The following is a 17088-nucleotide window of genomic DNA, read 5'->3' on the forward strand; positions in this document are numbered from 1 at the left end:
ATAAATCCACCATTACAATAGCCCTCAGGCTTGCAGATCACTTATATATTTAGCTACAGGAAGTATTTTTGTTTTCAAGGAGGGCTCACATATTTGTACTGAAATGAAAGATTTAAAGTGGGAATTGAATCTGAGTCTTTCTGTTCACTGTCCACTGCACTGACCATTAGGCTACTCTTTCCACTAGCTTTCTGTTTTCCTAGGATTGGCCATAATATCTGGAGCTGTCATAGAGCCTGATATCTGGGGGGTGGGAGGGGGTCAGGCCTTAATCCCTCCAGTGCTCAGCTGGTCAGTTAGAGTATTTTTTTCTGACTTTTTTCATGACTGAAACATGTCTAGATAAACACATACTTCCTTTTTCACCCTGGACCTTTTTTCCTGTTCCATTATCACTGAAAAACATCCAGATTTTAAACCTGCCCAAGTCCTACCCAAAAGACATCTCCAACACCCTTCTTTGCAATTTAGACAAACTGTGGAGTAAAACGTCCCGATTCTGAGTTTCAAAAATCACAACTTAGATGCTTTTGTCAGAAAAACCTCCATCTGCTGCTTTGTGCCACTTTTGATATGATTTTCTCCTTTGAAAATGAGTTGCATAGTAACATAGTAGATGACGACAGATAAAGACCTGTCTATCCAGTCTGACCAATAAGATAAACTCATAGCATAAGGTATGATGTGATTTGCCATTTTCAGGGCACAGACTATAGAAGTCTGCCCGGCACTAGCCTTGTTCCCCATCTACTGCAGTTGTCATCAATCCCCCAGTCCTGCCCATCCAAATCTGCCCATCCATGATCAGGGCACAGACTGCTGAAGTCTGCCTGTTGCTTCCCAATTACTGGAGTTACTATGTAAGCACCCTTAAGTTTGTTTGGTTTAATTGTCTTTCCATACAGAATTCCTTTATGTTTATCTAACACATTAAAAAAAAAATTCTGTTATTGTTTTCATCTCCACTATTTCCTGCGGGAAGGCATTCCAGCTATCTACTACCCTCTTTGTGAAAAAGTACTTCCTGATAGTATTCCTGAGTTGCCCCCCCCCCCCCTGGAACTTCAGCTCATGTCCTCTAGTTCAGTGTTTTCTGGAGTACCCCCTTGCCAGTCAGGTTTTCAGGATATCCACAATGAATATGCATGAAGAGATTTGCATACAATGGAGACAGTGTATGCAAATTAGTCTCATACATATTCATTGTGGTTATCCCGACAGTTCCAGGGGGGGGGGCCGACTGCTCTAATTCTACCACCTTTCCGTCTCTGGAAAAGGTTTGCAGTAGTACCTTTCAAATATTTGTTGTTAATCGAAGAGGTGCTAAGCACATCCTAGAAATACCACCTTAGTTGTTAAAGTTAGTTTCCAATTTAAAATACATTTGGCAATTTTGTAGTGGCAGAGGAGGTAAATGTGCTTTAAAATATTTGCTAGACAGACATTTTAAAAGGGGTTATGTGGTGCAATTAACAAGTAAGCATGGAGAAGTCCCAACCCCCGATGTCATCGGTACCTTTTTTTCTATTTTTGGCTCTTAAGCATTTTTTCCTATCTTAAGTAGCCTGAGAATACTTTGCATCATTAACTGCTGAGTAGCTCTTGGACGCCCATCAAGTGAGGTCAGAAGGAAGATGCATCTGGTTTATTTCCTTTCGGTGGGAAGGGAATCTGGAGGATTTATCACCCCCCACGCTCATTAGAGCTGCTCTTTCATGAAGACCTGCTTCTAATAAGATTGCACTTACTTCATGTTTTGATATAGACGTTTGCTTTCGTTGTTAAATCTAACGGAATAGTCTTGTGCTCATTTTCCTTGAGAGTTTGATTTTTTTTTTCCGAATAAAAAGGGCTCTTGAAAATGTTACCTTTATAAAATATCTTTTACTCTTATCTTCAGGTCTGCTCTTTTTTTTTTTTTTTTTTTTGCTCAAACAAATATATTTTATTCATTTTTTTTCTATTTCTAAGCCTGTGTCTCCAATTATTGTCACGCCTCTTTTTTTCACTCTTATTCTTTAAACCTACTATTCCTTGGTAGTGAATTTGCATCCTATTTTCCACCATAAAAAAAAAAATGAGGCTAAACCAGAGAAGTGATAATTCTTTTCAATATCCGGGTGGCCACTACGGCACAGACAGCTGCGGTGGCGCTGGGAGAGGAGTTATTTTAAGGTGGGGGTGGGGGAGGGTCACATTAACAAAGTTCCCTAGAAATGAACATATAGGTAAGGTAAAACGGTGCAAAAGAAAGGAGAAAGAGACTCAGTAGAGCAAAACCCTCATCCACACCCTTGTCACCTCTCGTTTAGACTACTGCAATCTGCTTCTTGCTGGCCTCCCACTTAGTCACCTCTCCCCTCTCCAGTCGGTTCAAAACTCTGCTGCCCGTCTCATCTTCCGCCAGGGTCGCTTTACTCATACTACCCCTCTCCTCAAGACCCTTCACTGGCTCCCTATCCGTTTTCGCATCCTGTTCAAACTTCTTCTACTAACCTATAAATGTATTCACTCTGCTGCTCCCCAGTATCTCTCCACACTCGTCCTTCCCTACACCCCTTCCCGTGCACTCCGCTCCATGGATAAATCCTTCTTATCTGTTCCCTTCTCCACTACTGCCAACTCCAGACTTCGCGCCTTCTATCTCGCTGCACCCTACGCCTGGAATAAACTTCCTGAGCCCCTACGTCTTGCCCCATCCTTGGCCACCTTTAAATCTAGACTGAAAACCCACCTCTTTAACATTGCTTTTGACTCGTAACCACTTGTAACCACTCGCCTCCACCTACCCTCCTCTCTTCCTTCCCGTTCACATTAATTGATTTGATTTGCTTACTTTATTTATTTTTTGTCTATTAGATTGTAAGCTCTTTGAGCAGGGACTGTCTTTCTTCTATGTTTGTACAGCGCTGCGTATGCCTTGTAGCGCTATAGAAATGCTAAATAGTAGTAGTAGTAGTAGTAGTAGTAAATCTAACATTTCCAACAGTGGCAGCGGCCGCACATGCCCTTAACATAGGCAACCGAGACCCCTCGGGCCTAAAGGTTCATCTGATATGACAACATTTAACAATAACGACAAGACGCATAGCATTTTCTCAACATGGCATAACTCGGGCCGCAGCTTTATTTATATACAAAACATCTTAAAACCCTGGGTATACCCAAGCCGATCCAGCCTCTGGCTCATTATACAACTCAGTCCGCCGTCAAGCAAGACTGACCGATCGTCAACAGAGCTCCCCGCCGTACAGCAAGGGAGCTCAACCGTAAGCGCAGCTACCCCAGCTGCCTAGCTTACACCATCAGGCTTGGGTACCCCTACAAAGCTGCGACAGTATATATACAGGTACAGTCAACATAAGAAATGGGGAGGGGGGGGGGCTGGGTGCAGTCTGGTGCCCAGACGCCTGAAGAGGATGTCCGGGCTCCGCTCGGGGGTTTTAAAACCCCCTCTTGAACTCCTCCCTTACCAGCGGGGTGCCCTTGTGCTGCGGGAAACCTGTCCGCCCTGCCTCCACTCGCACCCCGCTGGCCCCCCAGCGCACATGCCCGTCGGGGCATGGTGCCATGTTATATGCGGCTCCGTGCACCCACGGGCACTGCGCCTATCTTTTCTTCTAATCAGGTCCCCTTCACCCCACGTACAGGCTCTGCTTTTAATAGAAGTGGTTGAAAGAGAAACTGGACGTTAGTTGCATTTGTCAAGACTTCTCTTCTAAAAACTGAACCAAAAAGACATGCAGCAAATGCCAATAGTTTGTTTTCAAAGAAGTATCAAAGAAAAGCTCAGCACCTCTGGGGAATGGGAGGTGTCTGCAATGTCCGTTCACTAACCTACAGGTCTGCTGAGGGAGGATCCAGTGAACCTGGGGCTGGGAAGCAAACGGGGCAAGGCAAGGAAAGGACTCCCCCCGCCTCCCCCAAGAGGACAAGGCTTGGCTGCGCCCAGTCTCCGTTTCACTGCAAAGAAAACATGAATAGACACCCGAGGTAATGCTTCCTCTCTGACCCGTGATTCATGTCGAATTCATTTCATTCCCTTTTTTAAACTAAACTTCATTTATGTACTTTAGAAGTCCTAAAACCATTTCATCAAGACCGATAAATGCTTTATTTGATTCAGATTTGCCGCCCTGCTGAGTCAAACACACAAAGCAGCTAAAAGCAAGTATAATATTGCGATTACAAAGTGTTGCTCTGTGTCAGGTGCCTCCTTGTGTATGATATGCAGCATAACTTGTGAAAATGGACCATAACTGTAACTGAATTCCCTGATGTGCTGCTTTTTCTTCTCACAATGTACATTTTTTATCCCAGAGTAGAAAGACCTCTCCTCTTTCAAGACCCTTATGTCCCTGAGCTGGAGATTCACTTAGCAGAGTCTGGGCGGAAAGTGGAAATATGGAATGATGTTGATACAGGCCATCATTCCTGTCACTCAGAGCTGTGAACCTAAAGCAGTGATGGGCAACCTTTTGAGCTTGGTGTGTCAAAATTCGCCAAAAAACCGAGCATAACTTGGGTGGTGTGTCACTTCGAGAAAAATCACTGCTACTAGGACCGCCCCCGGGCCCCCCTACCCGAGATCGCTGCCCACCCGAGGTCGCTGGGCCCCCCCTCCACCTGCTACCAGGCCCAGAACTAACCTTAAAGCCGGAGATGGGAGGCGGGACTGGTGGTTGGGAGGCGGGAAATACTGCTGGGCAGACTTGTACAGTCTGTGCCCTGAAAAAGGCAGGTACAAATCAAGGTAAGGTATACACATATGAGATTATCTTGTTGGGCAGACTGGATGGACCATGCAGGTCTTTTTCTGCCGTCATCTACTATGTTACTATGTTTTACTATGTAAAGCCTCCTTTCAAATCACAGCAAGCAGCAGCAGGGCAGACCTCTCCTCCTTCCTTCTGTGCGCCGCCCTTGCGGATGTTACGTCAGGCGAGGGCGGGACACAGAAGGAAGGAGTGGCCTGCCCTGCTGCTACTTGCTGCGACGTGAAAGGAGGCTTTAAGGTTAGTTTCCGGGAGCGAGGAGGGAGGGCGGACCACACTGCGGCGCCACCGCATGTCATCGAAAATGGCTACGCGTGTCAGTGCTGACACGCGTGTCATAGGTTCGCCATCAGGGACCTAAAGACTCCCCTATTTACCAATTAGTGTATGATTCCTAGAAATTCAGGGGATTTTTCCTTGCAAAAATTTAGACTGGAAACTCTGAAACAGGAATATTGGCAAGCCCCCATATTCCAAAGGATTCATGCTCTTAATTTTGAGAATTATGCCTATAAATTGGCCTCTCTGAAAATTCACTAGGGCTGAGTGTCTAAAGTTTTACTGAAAATTTCATTGAACTTTTAAATTTAGGAGTTAAAAAAAATAGGTGGTAACAGGGTCAGATTTAGAGTGGGAAAAGAAGTTAGGAGTTTAGCACTGATTTAAAGCACTAATCCCCAGTTTTTTTTATATATGGCAACTAAAGTTGCATGTGCAAATTGGGCACACAACTTAATTGTTTAACAGGGCAATTGGTGGTGCTAATTGCCTGATAACGAGAAATTATCAGCACTAATTGGCACTAATTAGAATTTACATGCACAACTTTCTAAGCATATTCTGTGAAGCAGTGCACATAAATTCTAATGTGCTGATCTCAGAAGGGGGCGTGGCTGTGGGAGGGGCATGGGCGGGTTGTGGGCATTCCTAGAAACAACTACTAGCACTGTTATAGAATACACCATTTATACCAGGTTTTAGTTGGCTACACATATTCTATAGATTGTGCCTAATGTTATAGAATACATACATAGTAATCCAGTCTGCCCGAAGAGATAAACTCATTACATAAGGTATGAGGTGGTACAACATATATATATATATATATATATATATATATATATATATATATATATATATATATATATACCTGAACTTGATTTGTCCATGCTATTTTCAGGGCAAAGACCATAGAAGTCTGCCTGGCATTGTCCATGTTCAAAAATTTTTGAAGTTGTCATTGAAGCCCTTGATAAGCTCCATTCCAGCCCTTCCAAATCTATTCTGCCACAATCAAGGCACAGACCGTAGAAGTCTGTTTCGCGCTGTGTGTTATTTTATGTACCGATTTTTTTCAGCGCAATATATAGAATCTAGTCCTAGGCTCATAAATCTAGGGAAACAAATGGCAAGCCAACATTTATGAGCATAACTTTTAAACACCTAAATTAAGATGAATTTTCAGCTGAAAAGTTATGCTCCTAAGTTTGGCTGAAAATAGAGCACAAATTTAGGAGATCAGCATTTTCTGAATATTGGACCCATCACCCTTGTCACTTTAGGCAACTCACTTAAGCCTCCATTGTCCCAGGTACAAATAAGTACCTGTATATACTATGTAAACTGCTTTGAATGTAGTTGCAAAAAACACAGAAAGTCCCAATTCCCTTTCCCCTTAAGATGTGATAGTCCAGCTTTCAATCAGTGCATCAAAACCAACTACACTTAAAACTAAGCATTCTGTTATTTATATATAAGTAATTCTTATTTTAACAGATTAATTAAAACTGGAAAAGACCTGGGCACTTACCCTGTAATGCTGAACATTTTGTATCAGAAAAACTGAATGTTTTAAAGGGCCTCTGGCATCTATTGTAACATGCTGGTACTGGTGGGGGTGGGGGGAGGGCTGTGGTGATTTTTACTTGCAGAAATAGGAATAATGGTAGTAAGCAGCGCCTGCCCTGTTTCATTCTGTTTGCCCTTTTATTAAAAGTTCCTATTACAGATTCCATTGTGAACTAGCAAGAAAGAAAGACCGAGGCAGTAGGCCTCATATCTTGACTATAGCTCAGGAGCCATGATTGCTTCTCTTCTATCCTCAGTGTCCATCTGTTAATTGTAAGCTCTTCAGAACAGCTATGTGTCTATATAGTGATGCATAGACCCCCGTATTCTGCCTTGAATCTTGTCTATAAAAGCAGAATATGGATGGCATTTCAAATAAAATTAAATTGAAGTAATATATGGATGTTTAGTGCTAGTAAAGTCACAGCATGAGTTCCTCACATTCCATCCAGATCTAGGAAGAAATGAGCATCCAACAAATCTGATCTTTTATGGAATGTCTTTGATACTAGATTGAGATTGTTTTAATCAAACATAATTTATTAATGACTACATTAGAAATAATTGTATTCTTTTCAGAACCATGAAAGCAGAAAGAGTTTGACTGAGGACAGAGCAAGGCAATGGCCCCTTGGGTCATTTGAAACCAATAACACAGTAAAATATTGTGTAACTGATATCAGTAGGATTGTGAAAAAGCCCAAGAAACTGCTCCCTGCTCTGTGATATTTCGCAAGGAAGATTCAGAAAGTGCACAGGGCAGCACATATCTCTGTCTCTTCCCGATAAGCATGACATTTTTCTTACTGGGCTCCTTCCACAGACTGGTGGAGCTCTGGTCCGTTGCAGAAGTGGTGCCTTTCCGTGGGGGTGAAGGCACAGAGGGATGGGAGATAGCTCTTCTTTCCACCAACACTCTTTGCTAGATGATTGATGATGGATGAGACCAACTTCATAACCTGCAAAAAATGGAAGCGTTCAAGGTAAGAGGGGAGGGGAGAGAGATAGATGCCTATATCTGAGCTTGCACTGGAGTCAGTTGTGGACAAGAATACTGCACTGAGGTGCGAAGCAGAAAGGAGTTCACCCCAGAAATCTCAATAGAAAAGTAATTGGATTAGGGCATGTTGATTAGGTTAATGAGAACAGTGATATTCTGAATGGGAAACAGAAACAATTTCTCTGCAGAAAAACACAAAAAAGATGGTACATCTCAACCATTGGAAACTTTGAGGGGCTTTTACTAAGGCGTGCTCACGTTTAACACATTCCCATGGGCGTCTCTAACATTTAGCGTGCCCACAATTTTAGAGCATGCTAAAAACGTGAGTGCGCCATAGTAAAAGACGCCATAGGCGGTCGGTGGCCCAACTGTTTGGGGAGGCTAAAGGGGGCGGGGTTAGGGGTGGGGCCAGGGGTGGAGCTTAAATCCATAAATGTCTGATAACACACAGAAAAAATAAATAAAAATAAAAGTCACAATTAATACCTTTTATTAAATTTAGATATTAGATATGTATCATATGTCAAAGAATAAAGTGGTTGCTCAAAGCACATACTAACCACAATCACTCAACTGCAAAACACTATGCACAACTTTGTGCAAAAACACACTCAGAACCTTACTGTACCATAAATATTACACTGGGCAGACCTAATACACCAATATACCACCCATACGGAAAATGCAGACTGTCAACAATATGAAACAAGGGATCATATCACAATTCTCATATAGAGCCACAAAACACCCTAATTCATGTTTAATGTGGGATAAAATGCCATAAATAAGTAAATAAATATAAACATTTAATGTTGAGCACCTGATTCTCAAAGTGGATATATTCCAAACACTATCATGAAAATAAAATTATCTTTTCTACCTTTGTTGTCTGGTGACTTTGTTTTTCTATTTATGCTGGCCCAGTATCCGATTCTGCTGCTATCTGTCCTCTTAACTCCGTTTCCAGGGCTTCCTTTCCATTTATTTCTTTCCTTTCCTCCTTTCTTCTTCATTTTTGGTCCTCAGCTTCTGCCTATTTTCTTCATCCATGTGCAGTTTTTCTCCTCTCTTCCTTTTCCCTCATCTCATCTTCTTCCTCACTTTTCCCTCCCCTCCATCCATGTCCAACATTTCTTCTCTCTCCCTTCCTCTCCCCCTGCCCTGCATGCACCCATGTCCAGCAGTGACCCTCCTCTCCCCTGTCCTCCATCCACCCATGTCCAGAAGTGACCCTCCTCTCCCCTGCCCTGCATGCACCTATACCCAGCGTGACCCTCCTCTCCCCTGCCCTCCATCCACCCATGTCCAGCAGTGACCCTCCTCTCCCCTGCCCTGCATGCACCCATGTCCAGTGACCCTCCTCTCCCCTGCCCTCCATCCACCCATGTCCAGCAGTGACCCTCCTCTCCCCTGCCCTGCATGCACCTATACCCAGCGTGACCCTTGGTTCTCTCCCCTCCATCCACCCATGCCCAGCAACTCCCTTCTCTCCCCTGCCACCCCCTCCCAAGTTGTTCCGATAATTCTCCTCCCTCCCTCCGGATCCTGACTCTTCGAATTCTTTGGGGCAGGCAGTTTTGCCTGCCCACTGCAAGCGCTGACTTTCCCCCGCTGGCGCTGCCGGCGTTCACGCAACAAAATGGCCGCCGAGACTTACAGAAGTTTCGCGAGGCCTATGGAAGTCTCGGCGGCTATTTTTAAAGTGCGAACGCCGGCAGCGCCAGCGGAGCGGGCAGGCAAGACTGTCACTGCCTGCCTCGAAGAATTCGACGAGTCAGGTTGGTGACCAGATCTGGGGGGAAGGAGGGAAGGGGGGAAAGGGGGAGAGCCAGCTCGGTGCGAGCCTGCTCCAGCACACCACCGTCGCTTTGGCTAAGCCTCCCCAAGCCTCCTATACCAGGCGCCTATGAAAGACGCCCTTTGTAAACATCACAACATTGCTGTACTGGTAAAGCACTGTGATTATAACTCAAAGAGAATTATAGAAAACTAGTAGAAAAGGCCCGTTTCAGGCAGAAAGGAAACGGGCGCTAGTAAGGTTCCCCCCTCCCCCAGTTCCAGACCCCTCCATCATCCCCACCTGGGTCCAGGGCGAGGGCCGTCCCTCCCAGTCCGAGTTCCAGATCCCACCTCCCCCCCTGAGTTCCTGACCTGTGCCTTCCTCTCTCCGATTTCCTTCCCCCCCTCGTAGTTCCCGACCTGTGGCTCCCCCCTGTCGTGACCGTCTGGAGCCCCCCTTCCCGCCGTCGCGTACCTGTGCTGGCGGGGGACCTCAACCCCCGCCAGCCGAAGTCTCCTTTTGTCGGCCAGGCAGCTTGAATGAGGACCCGCGTTTGAATCAGTTTGTGCTCGTGCGTCTGACGTCTGACGCACGCACACAAACAGATTCCACGGCGTAATGCGTCATGACGTCAGCAAGGTTTCGGAGACCCAAATTTACGGACACAGGCAGCCAGGTTTTCGAACGTTGGAGGTGAGAATTATTATATAGGATGAAGAAGTTATGATCACTTAGGATGTTCCCATTTCAAATGATAAAAACTGGATGCAAGAAAAGCAGACATAGCGGTGGAAAGCACAAGAACTGCATTGCCAAGTGATTATTCTGTGTCAGTGGTGTAGCCAGACTGCCAATTTTGGGTGGGCCTGAACCCAAAGTGGGTGGGCACAAAATTTTCTCGCTACCCCCCTCCCCCAGGAAATATTTAGTCACACTTTTCAGTGAGCTTTCAGAGGCCAAAACCTCCTGCCTCAGGTCAGTATAATGCTGTTACGGTATCCTCTCCTGACCTAAGGAAGGAAGTATTGGTCTCTGAAACTTTATTAACACAGGTACCATATTACTTTATCCTAAATTAAAAATAAAATTATTTTCTTTACCTTTGTTGTATGGCCATTTACTTTTTCTCATTGTGTTGCTCCCAGTCTCTAGATTCTCCTTTCCTTCGTCTTTCTCTTGCCAGGGTGTCCTGTCCATTCATCACCTATGGCTTTTCATCTTTTCCTCACCCTTGTTCGCCACATGCCCCTTCCTCTTATTCTCCAGTCTTTCCCTACTCTGTCCTCTCCCTCTTTCCATCCAGCAGCTCCCCTCTTTCTCTCCCCATCCTTCCAGTGTTTCCCCTCTTTCTTTTGCATCCAGCGTCTCCTTTTTCTCCCTACCCTTCCATCCAGTGTCTTCCCTCTTTCTCTCCTTATCCTTCCACTCATCTACCCTCTCTCCTGATCCTTCCATCTAGTGTCTCTATCTCCCCTCTCCTTCTATCCAGTGTCTATCTCTCTACCCTTTTCTGTTCAGTCTCCTCCCTCTCTCCACATCCTTCTAGTTTCTCCCCTTTCTCTCTGCATCCTTTCATCCATCTCCCCTCTTTCTCTCCCTATCCTCCCATGTCCAGCAGCTCTCTTCCCTCTAGTCCCTTCTTCCTCTTCCTTCCTTCCTTGTCCAGCAGCTCTCCAGCCCCTTCCTCCTCTCCCTCCCATGTCCAGCAGCTCTCTCCCTTCCATCCAATCCCCTCCTCCTCTCCATCCCATGTCCAGCAGCTCTCTCCCTTCCCTCTAGTCCCTTCTTCCTCTTCCTCCCTTGTCCAGCAGCTCTCCAGTCCCTTCCTCCTCTCCCTCCCATGTCCAGTAGCTCTCTCCCTTCCCGCCAGTCCCTCCCATGTCCCAGCAGCTCTCCCTTCCCATCAGTCCCTTCTTCCTCTCCCTCCCATGTCCCAGACGCTCTCTCCCTTTCCTCCAGTCCCTTCTTCCTCTCCCTCCCATGTCCCAGCAGCTCTCTCCCTTCCCTCCAGTCCCTTCTTCCTCTCCCTCCCATGTCCCAGCAGCTTCTCCCTTCCCTCCAGTCCCTTCTTCCTCTCCCTCCCATGTCCCAGTAGCTCTCTCTTCCTTCCCTCAAGTCCCTTCTTCCTCTCCCTCCCATGTCCCAGCAGCTTCTCCCTTCCCTCCAGTCCCTTCTTTCTCTCCCTCCCATGTCCCAGCAGCTTCTCCCTTCCCTCCAGTCCCTTCTTTCTCTCCCTTCCATGTCCCAGCAGCTTCTCCCTTCCCTCCAGTCCCTTCTTCCTCTCCCTCCCATGTCCCAGTAGCTCTCTCTTCCTTCCCTCAAGTCCCTTCCTCCTCTCTCTCCTATGTCCCAGCAGCTCAGCCACTTTCCCCCCAGGCCCGCGAATCCACATCCTTCCCGCGCTGTCGCAGCCCTTTTGTCCCGCGGAGGCAGCGTTTCCTTCCTACCCTGTCTTCTCCCCAGGCTCCGCTGCATCGTCCCTGCAAGAGGAATCGTTTTCCTTTTCGGCCATCGCGCTGCGCTGCCATACACACAGGCAGCTTCGCTCCTCCCCCGTTGCGTTCATCCGGCCCTAATAGGAAGTGCATCAGAGAGGGCCAGAATGGATGCGGCGGGAGAGGAGCGAAACTGCCTGTGTGTATGGCAGCGCAGTGCGACGGCCGAAAAGGAAAACGATTCCACTTGCAGGCTGGGACGATGCAGGGGAGCCTGGGGAGAAGACAGGGCAGGAAGGAAACGCTGAACGCTGCCTCCGCGGGACAAAAAGGCAGCGACAGCATGCGAAGGATGGGCGGGCCTGGAGGGGAAAATGGGCGGGCCTGGGCCCGTCCAGGCCCACCCGTGGCTACGCCCCTGTTCTGTGTATTGTATGGAGAGAGAGAGATGATGATCTTCAAGTACCAAGACCTAGGATACATCTTAGGAGTTAGCACCCAAGAAAAAGATCTAGGTGTCATTGTAGACAATATATTGACATTTTCTACCCAGTGTGCGGCAGCAGCCAAAAAAGCAAACAGGATGCTAGGAATTAATAGGGAAGGGATGGAAAATAAGACAAAAAATATTTAATGTCTCTGTATTGCTCTGTAGTGTGACCACACCTTCAGTATTGTGTGCAATTCTGGGTTGCCATATCTCAAAAAAGATATTGTGGAATTAGAAAAGATTCAAAGAAGGGCAACCAAAATGATAAAGGAAATGGAACTGCTCTCATATGAGGAAAGGCTAAAAAGGTTAGGGCTCTTCAGTTTGGAAAACAGATGGCTGACAGATGTACAAAATCCTGAGTGGTGTAGAACAGATAAAAGTGAATTGATTTTTTACTCTTTCAAAAAGTACAAAGAGTAGGGTCACTCAAAGTTAGATGGTAATACCTTTAAAATGGATAGGAGGAAATATTTCTTTTACTCAGTGAATAGTAAATCTCTGGAACTTGTTGCCAGAGGATGTGGTCATAGCAGTTAGCATATCTAGGGGTTTAAAAAAAAGTTTGGACAAGCTACTGGAGGAAAAGGCCATAGTCATTGTTTGATTATATTTTGTTATGGTGTGTGACTGAGTTTGCCACACCGTATCTTTTTAAATGAAATATAAAATGGAATAAAAATTGTATTAGGTCATTTAAGCTTTGGAGGCAAATAATTGATAGTTTGAAAAGAACTTGGATTTGAAATAGCTGAGACTTTAAGAGATCCGATAGCTCACTTACATGCTTATCTGATGCCTCATAGCTTCTTGTGTCCTTTTATAAGTTGTATTAGTGAAATTAGTTGATCTTGAGCTGCCACTTGATTTCAATTTCCCCTCTTGTTGTTTGATTTCTTTGGGAAGATGGACTTTTTTGTGTTTTTCCCCCTTTTTCTTTTTCATATTTGGGATTCTGCCAGGTACTTATGACCTGAATTGACCACTGCTGAAAGCAGGATACTAGGCTAGATACCTCATCAGTCTGACTCATGGCTATTCTTATGTTATGTCCTAAGAAAAGCAGTCAGAAACCAAGAAACTGTGGCCACAGACTTGGTTAAAAAGAATTTTCAAGCATATCTGGATAGGTTGCCTTTAGATGCTGAAATTTTGCAGGATTATGCAGTTAATCTCCCTCTATCTTCAGTAGGTCACATATGCTCCCCCCTGTGATGCTGTATGTCCATTTCTATACTAGACTTTGGACCATTTCTATTTGCATCTTTGACAATGCTATCCATAGTTTATGAACTTGCCAAGCCTTTTATATAACACTTGTTGAGTTGTACGTGGGTGGAATTAAACATCCATTTACCCACCTATATGACCTATACCAAACTATTCTCCTTACTACTTTCTATACACATATACCCCCACATAATTTTATAAGAGCCTGCCTGGTACACAAAAGCAACTCCATAATCTAGATGCCTGTATTTACATGCCACTCACACACATAAATGTCTAAAACACCAGCACCCATACTCATATGTGTGCTCATACCCACTAAGTGCTGGCAGGGTGTCTAGCAATTTGGCAAATACCAACTTAACTGACTTAGTGGGTATTTGCAAGGAAGCATGGGCCAGGGCTTCACTTACGTGTGTAACAGAATACTGTATGTGTGTTCCTGCTGCTTTTGATTAGAAAATGACATGGGGACAGGGACCCACAGTAACCGTGGAGATGGGGATGGGGACAGGGCCAGCAGGGACTGGGCAGGTACAGAGCCCGTGGGGATGGGGTGGGGACAGGGACAGATCCCAAAGGGACAGGGCGGGGATGGGGACAGAGCCTGTGAGGATGGTGTCACTTTCTACTTTGAAGCCTGTTAATGAACTGGACTGTTATTTATGTTTGATTAATTCAGACGACAATATTCTTATTTTTTGGAAAAACAAGCTGTCCATAACTAGCAAAATTTGCTTGGGGGATCCTGTACATCCTGCTACCAGCACATCTTCTAAGAAGACATCTTCTATTGCAGGAGGGACTGTGGAAGACAGTAGAGTTAGACTGAATCCTGAGATTATTGATGACTTCTTATTCATCCACAGATTAAAAAATCATAACAATTCTTCATAGGGCATATTTTTCCGCTCTAGGGCATACAGAACAGGTTGTATTTTGTATCCCTAAACATTTTAACAGGGTGGATTAAGATTTCTCGGGGTAGTAGAAGTCAGCTATTGTTGGGGTTGGAAGGGGTTTATTATAGCTGCTTGTTATTATTGTTTTCTATTTGTAATTTATACACAACAGTTGAACAGCATATTGTTCCTTTTTATATTTTAATAAAAAGATTTAAATATAAAATCATAAGTGTTCAAGGCTTCTGCAGATGAGCACAGAGCCCACGGGGATTGTGCGGGGACAGGGCAGGGACGGAGACAGGGCCTGTGGGGACGGGTCGGGGATGGAGACGGGGCCTGTGGAGAAGGAATGGGGATGGAGACAGAATCCACGGGGATGGGGCAGGGATGGAGACAAATTTTAGCCCTGTGTCATTCTCTACTTTTGACCACCCGCACTAATGCTAGCTCCAAGGCTGGTGTGAATGTGGATGTCTAAATGTTAGGTGCGCTGTCACTCAGGGCCGGTCTTAGCAAGTGCGGGGCCTTAAGCAGACCAATTTGGTGGGGCCCCATCCTAGCCCTGCCCCACCCTAGTCTCATCCCCACCCTAGCTCTGCCCCATTGATAAGATTATTCCATTTTTAGAAAATTTTATTTATGAAATTTCAAATAAAGACAAATGAAGCTAAACTTGTACAAAAAAACTGATTGAAATAATAAGCACAATGCTATCATGAAACCTCCCCTCCCCAGAAATTATTCAGTTCAAGTCCACTACAATTAGTAGTTCCTATTCTCATAACAAAGGAGAATAAAGGAAAAATATTAAGAAAAGATCCAGTACTTTCAAATTCCCCTATTACTCTGTAACCCATCAAACCAGAGAGGCAAGTAGCCACATCAGTTACTAAATAGTTTGAACTGATTATACCTACTTTATATCAGATTTTGCTACTTCATGATTTCCATTCTCAGATTTTAGCTTAGTAATCTTTTCTTCCTGTGATTGCAGTCTAGCTTCCAAATGATTAATTCGAGGTGTCATATCATTAATTACTGGAAGCAGTGTTTTAGCTAAATCTGCTATTGCCATCCAAATTTTTATCAGGAGAAATATCTGCAGATCTATGTGAAAATAACCCAGATATGTTAGAAACACCTTACTTGCTCAGCTTCTCCAGCAACTAATGTTGTTGGGCCAAATTCCTCTCAGGGAGGTAGACATTTCCAACCCTTGCACCATCCGCAAGCGTCGTTAGATGAGAGAGACACTTCTCCTGATCTCCTGCCTGCATGAAATCCGATTTCGATTTGGCATAAGTGCACAACTGTTGGCATCAGCAACGATGGCTCACCTCACGTCCTCACCACCTCCGACCAGGCTCCAGCTTTTCCCGCTCAGTGACTCCCGCCCTCGTGTCCGGAAACAGGAAATACATCAGAAGGCGGGACATTGAGCGGGAAGCTGGAGCCTGGAGGTGAGCCGTCGCGGTGCAACTGTCTGTCGTCGCCAATGGGGGCGGGGCCATCGCTGCCTGGGCTGGCTCGCTGGCATCGCTCAGTTAGTCGCTGGGGTCCGGGGACTCGGGAGCAAACAGCGGGCTCAGCGGGCCCAAGCCAGGGGTGGGCACCGTGCCAGTGGTGGCGGGAGCGGAGCGGCTGAGCCATGGGAATGGGGATCATCTCAGGCGACTAAGGCGAGCAGCGGCGGAGGTCGAAGTGGAGGCACAAGCGAGGCAGAGTTGAGGTGCGCCGCGTGGGGCCCCCTTAGGCGTGGGGCCCTATGCGGTCGCCTTGGTCACCTCTGCCTAAGACCGGCCCTGCTGCCACTGATATCAAGTTATGCTAGTATTCTATAATGGAGCCAAGGCTTCTCCTGTGTGGCCTCGGGGCACCCAGGTACTGGCGCCCAGTTCTAGAATTGCCTCCGAGTTTTTACTTTGTTCCATTACGGTAGAAAAACATACAAGTTTTGGGAACATCAAAATCTTGCCCCCAACATGCTTCCTTGTGATTTGAACGCAGTGCATACAAACTACATGGAAAACCATCTACCATGTTTTGGGATATTTTCTGTTTTGAAAATGAGCCCCATTATCTCTTTAGTATTAACCCAACAACTTCATGTTAGCAAACTGCAGGCAGACACTCCCAGAAAGTGAGACATAGGGCGGCATTCAGGTCTGTGCATGAAATTAGTTCATGGCTGTGGATTATCACCTTTGTATTTCTAACAAGTTCAGCTGCAATCCCCTCTATTTATTCCCGCAGACCTTTTATTACAGGAAATGCGCAAGCACCTGAATCTTTAATCAATAACTTTTAAACACTTTTTCCTAAAATCTGACAAAATGCCAAGAATTATTCATACGCTGACATTAAACACAATTTAGCTCCACCTTGTAATTTGTTTTCCTGAGTTGGTAATAACAAAACAGAGGAAAAGACTCATTAGCCACCTGCTATTTTATTGAAGCTCTTCTCCCATTCTGTGTCTATGGTGAAAAACCTTTAGTGAACCAGGTCAAGAAAGTGCAAAATGACAATTAAGACAGCAGCACTTGGAGGCTGAAAATTCTCTGCCAGGTCACCGAACTGGGGCCTTTTTAAACCGTAACAAATTGCTCCCGGTTCCCAACT

This window comes from Microcaecilia unicolor, chromosome 6 (genome assembly GCF_901765095.1).
Source record: "Microcaecilia unicolor chromosome 6, aMicUni1.1, whole genome shotgun sequence".
NCBI lineage: Eukaryota > Metazoa > Chordata > Amphibia > Gymnophiona > Siphonopidae > Microcaecilia > Microcaecilia unicolor.